Raw genomic sequence first — 6,258 nt, 5'->3', positions numbered from 1 at the left:
TTTTTTTCCTTTTTTTGTCAAACTCTTAGGCGTACACATCATTGAAACTTTTAGAATCAGGCAGAGGTCAAGATGAGCAACCCAGTTGTCAATAATGGAGTACATTGATAAATTTATTTCATAGAGATTTTATGTTTAAAAAAAAAGGACTGGTCAATGACATTTGTGTTACCCGAGCCACATGCATGTTAATTGTTGATATATAAAGTGCAAGGTTTTTGACTTTTGATGAGACTCTTGTCACCTACTTGCTACACGCGTGCAATATAAAGAGGTTGTAATAATAATTGTATGAGGAAATATGCATGTATAATTGGAGTATATATAGTGCGTGTATAAGTCAGATTTATTGACGCATATATGATTTTATTCTTAAAAAAGACCGACAACCAAAACAAAACAAAAAATCAAAAGAACAAATAGCTGGAAGCCGGTAAAAATACTTAGCTGGGACAAAAGATGATCATTTTAATAGATGTACAATATTCTGTTACAGCCCAAAACATTTGTTTAAGAAAAATTTCTCCTTTTGTTCCAAAGTCTCTTTAGCAATGTTAGATAATTTAACTCATATTAAAAAAGTTAGCTAGATAATGTTAGGGTTGAACACACAACCTCGTGCCCTTCTAGATCTTGTGTCGAAAGTAAGCAAGTAAGAAATCACAGCAAATAAAAGAAAAACTTGCAAGAAATCAAATAAAAGAAAAACTTGCAAGAAATTAAGAACAACTAAAACAAGAGAACACCAGACTTCACAAGATTCGGCAAACATGGCTACGTCCTCAGGAGCCACACCAGAAAATTTTTGATTAATTGAAGAAGATTACAATGCTCGCAATGGGCATCTCTCTCTCCCTAAAATCTCTGTTCTCAAAGAGCCGTCAAACCCCCTCTTTTTCGTGTACCAATCAATCCTAAAAACGTTTTAGGAAATATATATAAACCCAGCCCAAAACAGATTCCTAAACAAGCTGGGAATCTAAAAATCCCAACGTCGGTCGACTGGTGCATTAGCGTCGGTTGTTAGTATTTGTTTGTAAAAAACAAGATAGTCCCACATTGGAATTTTGAACATTCTTTTAGAGGTTTAAAAGCATTGAATGCTTATTGGGCTTTGAATAATGGATCAAAGTGTAGGCTTCTAAACCCGCGTGCGGGTAGCGCGAATAATGCGCGATTTTGACGCGATTATTAGACGCACTTAGCACTTTGCACGCTTGCCGCTGCCGCTTAAATATTCTAACTTTTTAGTATATATATCTTGAGTACATTATTTTTTTATTACTGTTATTTTTAAAATTTTGAATTGATCAAATTATCAACATATAATTGACTGTTGAAGGGTGTCAATTTTTTCCAATGGGTGTTTTGAAAAGTTATGACTGTTGGAAGCACATTTTCAAACCCATAAATAGTTTATGATTTTCAGATATCTAGACTTCACTTCTTTCTCAAAACTTTTCTCTCAAAAAAATCTGTAATACTACAAACTTATTTCACAAAAAAATGGTGAAAATTTCTAGATCTCCTGGGAAGAAAATTTGCATTAACCCGAAGCAACTTTGAATATCAAGTGGGGGCAAATATTTCTTTAAGGAAAGTGTTTCACGCCTCAGAATTTCCGTCTCCTTCATTGTTTTACTAACAATCTTAAAGAAATATCTCTGCTACAATGGAGTCGGAATCAATCAAGGTGATGAATCAAGACATGGTCAAATTGGACCGATTCGACGGGAACAATTTCTCTCGCTGGCAAGACAAGATGATATTTCTTCTTATAGCATTGAAGATCTCCTACATTCTCAACCCCAATCTGCAGCCCATAGAAGATCCAAAACCAAGTGCAGACGGCAAACAACCTACTGAGGAGGAAATAGAAGAAATCAAAAAGCAAAAGGCAAAACGGGAGGAAGATGAAGTGTTGTGTCGCGGTCACATTCTGAACACACTTTCGGACCGATTATATGATCTTTTCACGAGGATAAAGTCGGCAAGGGAGATCTGGAACGCACTGGAATTTAAATACAAAGCCGAGGAGGAAGGTACAAACAAGTATTTAATTGCAAAATATATAGAATATGAAATAGTTGATGACAAGTCTGTCCTAGAGCAAGTTCATGAATTGGAGGTTCTGGTTAATAAGATTCATGTTCTCAAAATAGTTCTTCCAGAGTCTTTTTAAGTTGCTGCAATTAATGCAAAACTACCATCAACTTGGAAAGATTACTCGAAGAAACTAATGCATAAAACTGAGGATATCTCTTTGGAACAACTTCAGAAGAATCTTAGAATTGAAGAGGAGTCACGCATACGTGATTCGAAAAATTCTGTCCAAAGTGATTGTAAGGTCCACACTGTGGAAAAGAATGAATCTTCGGTAAAAAATGTGAACCTTCAAGTAAAGAAAAGTGGACAACACTTTAAAAAGAAGAATTTTCAGAAGAAAAAGGGGTCCTGTTTTATTTGCGGCAAGCCTGGACATTTTGCTAAAGAATGTCGTCACAGAAAAAATAATAATGTAAAATCAAAGGCTTCTGCAAATATGATAGAAGAGAATCTGGTCGCTATGATTTCTGAAATCAATATGGCTTCTGTTAAGTCTGGATGGTGGCTTGATTCTGGAGCAACAATCCACGTTTGCAAGGACAAATCCTTGTTCAAAGGATTTGAAGAAATTTCGGAAATTACAGAAGTGCAAATGGGGAACAATGCTTGTGCAAAGGTTGCTGGAAAGGGGACTGTTGATATAGATTTTACTTCTGGAAAGAAATTGACTCTTATAAATGTTTTGTATGTACCCGAAGTTAGAAAGGACTTAGTTTCTGTTGATCTTCTTTGTAAGAAAGGGTTTCGGGTTTCTTTTGAGTCAAATAATGTTATCCTGTCTAAGAAAGGGATGTTTGTGGGAAAGGGCTACTCTTGTGATGGAATGTATCAACTAAGTATTAATAATAAAGTTATATCTTCTATTTATATTGTTGAATCTTCATATTTATAGCATGATCGCTTAGCACATTTAAATTTTCGCTATTTGAAAAATATGAGAAAGTTAGACTTCATTAACTTTAACGGTGAATTTGATAAATGTGAAATTTATGCTAAGTCTAAATTAACAAAGAAATCTTTTCCAAGTGTTTCTCGCAATGATTCTAAAGTTTTAGATTTAATACATTCTGATATATGTGAATTGAATGGTATGTTAACTAGAGGAGGAAAAAGATACTTTTTCACTTTTGTTGATGATTGCAGTAGATATATGTATGTTTATCTTTTAAGAACAAAAGATGAAGCTTTTGATATGTTTAAAAAATACAAAACAGAAGTTGAAAATCAACTTAAAAGGAAAATTAAAGTATTACATTCTGATAGAGGTGGTGAATATTTTTCTGATAATTTTAATAATTTTTGTGAAGAACATGGCATTATTCATCAATGTATAACACCTTATACTCCCCAACAGAATGGTTTAGCCGAAAGAAAAAATAGAACTTTACAAGAAATGATAAATTGTATGCTTAATAATGCTAAGTTACCTTTAAATTTATGGGGAGAAGCTTTGTACACAGCATGTTATATTCATAATAGGATTCCCTCTAAAAAGTCAAATATAAGCCCTTATGAGTTATGGAAAGGTAGAAAACCTAATCTGTCATATTTTAAAGTGTGGGGGTGTTTGGCTTATTATAGAGTTCCTGATCCTAAAAGAACAAAACTTGGACCTAGAGCCTTTAAAAGTGTTTTTGTCGGATATGCTGAAAATAGCAAAGCATATAGACTACTTGATTTATCTTCTAATACTATTGTTGAATCTAGAGATGTTGAATTCTTTGAAAATAAATTTTCTGTAGATTCTGAAAATGTTGAAAATGTTCCTATTCTGCTTAACTCTAATAATTTTTCTAGTTCTGATTTTCATGCTAAGGAAACGAATATATCTAAAGAAATATCAGAGCCAAGAAGAAGTACTAGAGTAAGAAAAGAGAAATCTTTACCTTCAGATTTTATTTCTCCTGAACAAATTATTTTTCTTGTTGAAGGTGATAGGAATAATAATGTTTTAAATAAACATCCTATAAGTTTTAATCCAGATGATGATCCTAAAACCTTTATAGAAGCAATGTCATCTAGAGATGCTTCATTTTGGAAAGAAGCTGTCAATGATGAAATGGATTCTATAATGGGAAATAGTACTTGGATTTTAGTAGATTTACCTCAAGGATCAAAGCCAATAGGATGTAAATGGGTTTTTAGAAGAAAATATCATTCTGATGGTTCTGTTCAAGCTTTTAAGGCTAGATTAGTAGCCAAAGGGTTTAGACAAAAAGAAGGCATAGATTATTTTGATACATATGCACCTGTCGCACGTATAACATCTATTAGAATTCTTATTGCTTTGGCATCTATACATAAGTTATTTGTGCATCAAATGGATGTCAAGACTGCTTTTTTAAATGGAGATTTAAATGAGGAGGTTTACATGGAACAACCGGAAGGTTTCATTCTTCCAGGAAATGAAAGAAAAGTATGTAAACTAATTAAATCTCTTTATGGTCTTAAACAAGCACCAAAACAATGGCATGAAAAGTTTGATTCTGTTATTCTATCTTATGGTTTCAAACATAATAGTGCTGATAAGTGTATTTATTCTAAATTCACTGATAAATATGGTGTGCTTGTCTGCTTGTATGTGGATGACATGTTAATATTCGGCACTAATATGATTGGCATAAATGAGACTAAAGAGTATCTATCTTCTATGTTTAAAATGAAAGATTTAGGAGAAGCGGATACTATTTTAGGGATCAAAGTTAGAAAACATAGTGGGGGTTTTTCTTTAAGCCAATCACATTATATTGAAAAAATAGTGAATAAATTTAATCATCTTGGTTTTAAAGAAGTTAACACTCCTTTCGATCCCAGTGCCAAATTGGCTGCCAATTCTGGTAGAGCTGTAGCATAGCTTGAGTATGCTAGTGCAATTAGTTCTTTAATGTATGCTATGCATTGTACTAGACCTGATATTACATTTGTTGTATGCAAATTAAGTAGATACACTAGTAATCCAAGTGTAGAACATTGGAAAAGTATTTCCAGGATTTTTATGCAAATTAAGTAGATACACTAGTAATCCAAGTGTAGAACATTGGAAAAGTATTTCCAGGATTTTTGGATATTTAAAGAAAACCAAAAATCTGTGTTTGTTCTATAATGATTATCTATTTAAAGAAAACCAAAAATCTGTGTTTGTTCTATAATGATTATCCGGCTGTATTAGAGGGATACACCGATGCAAGCTGGATGGCTAGTGTTGGAGACAACCAATCCACTTCTGGAATGATTTTTATACTTGGTGGAGGAGCAGTTTCTTGGGCAAGCAAGAAACAAACATGTATCTCACACTCCACCATGGAATCTGAATTCATTGCTTTAGCAGCAACTGGTAAAGAGGCTGAATGGATTAGGAACTTATTGCTAGATATTAAGTTATGGCCGAGTCCAATGCCTCCTATCTCTATCTATTGTGATAGTCAAGCCACTTTGTCAAGGGCTTATAATTGTACATATAATGGTAAGTCTAGACACATAAGTCTAAGACATGAATATGTGAGACACTTGATACAAGATAGTGTCATAACTATTATCTATGTCAAGACAAATAAAAATTTGGCTGATCCATTTACAAAACCTCTAGCAAGAGAGGTAGTAAAGATGACATCAAGTGAAATGGGGCTGAAACCTTATATTTAAAATCACCAGGAATGGTAATCCAACCATTTACTAGAACTAAACTGGTTAAATTTTTTAAATGGGTAATAACAAGTTTCTGAAAGTGATTGATTAATATTGACATATTAAGCCCTAAAAGATAATGTCAATATCGTCCATTACGGAATAAGAGGATGAGTTATGCTCTTAATGAAAGTCTAATACATTATTGTTGTGTGTTTAAAGTAATGGAAAACACATTGTAGACGTTTCACCTATATGAACTTAGAAGTGGTGCCGCTTCTTAAAAGAGCTAAAGGTTTGTTCTTTAAAAGAGTTCATGAACCAGGAATAATAACAGTGCTAAAATATTAATTCTCATTAAAACAAGAGATTAGTGTATGTACAATATTCTCCGGTTCTATCACAAAGAGTAATTAGTTTAATGTTAAGGCAACTAACGACTTTGATAGAACTTTGAGGTATTTGTACTAAGTAAAGGTTTAAATCGAAAGATACCTCTACATATGTATACTTATCTCATTTTGTACA

This window comes from Asparagus officinalis, chromosome 7 (assembly GCF_001876935.1).
Source record: "Asparagus officinalis chromosome 7, Aspof.V1, whole genome shotgun sequence".
NCBI lineage: Eukaryota > Viridiplantae > Streptophyta > Magnoliopsida > Asparagales > Asparagaceae > Asparagus > Asparagus officinalis.
Note: the sequence above shows the minus strand (reverse complement) of the source record.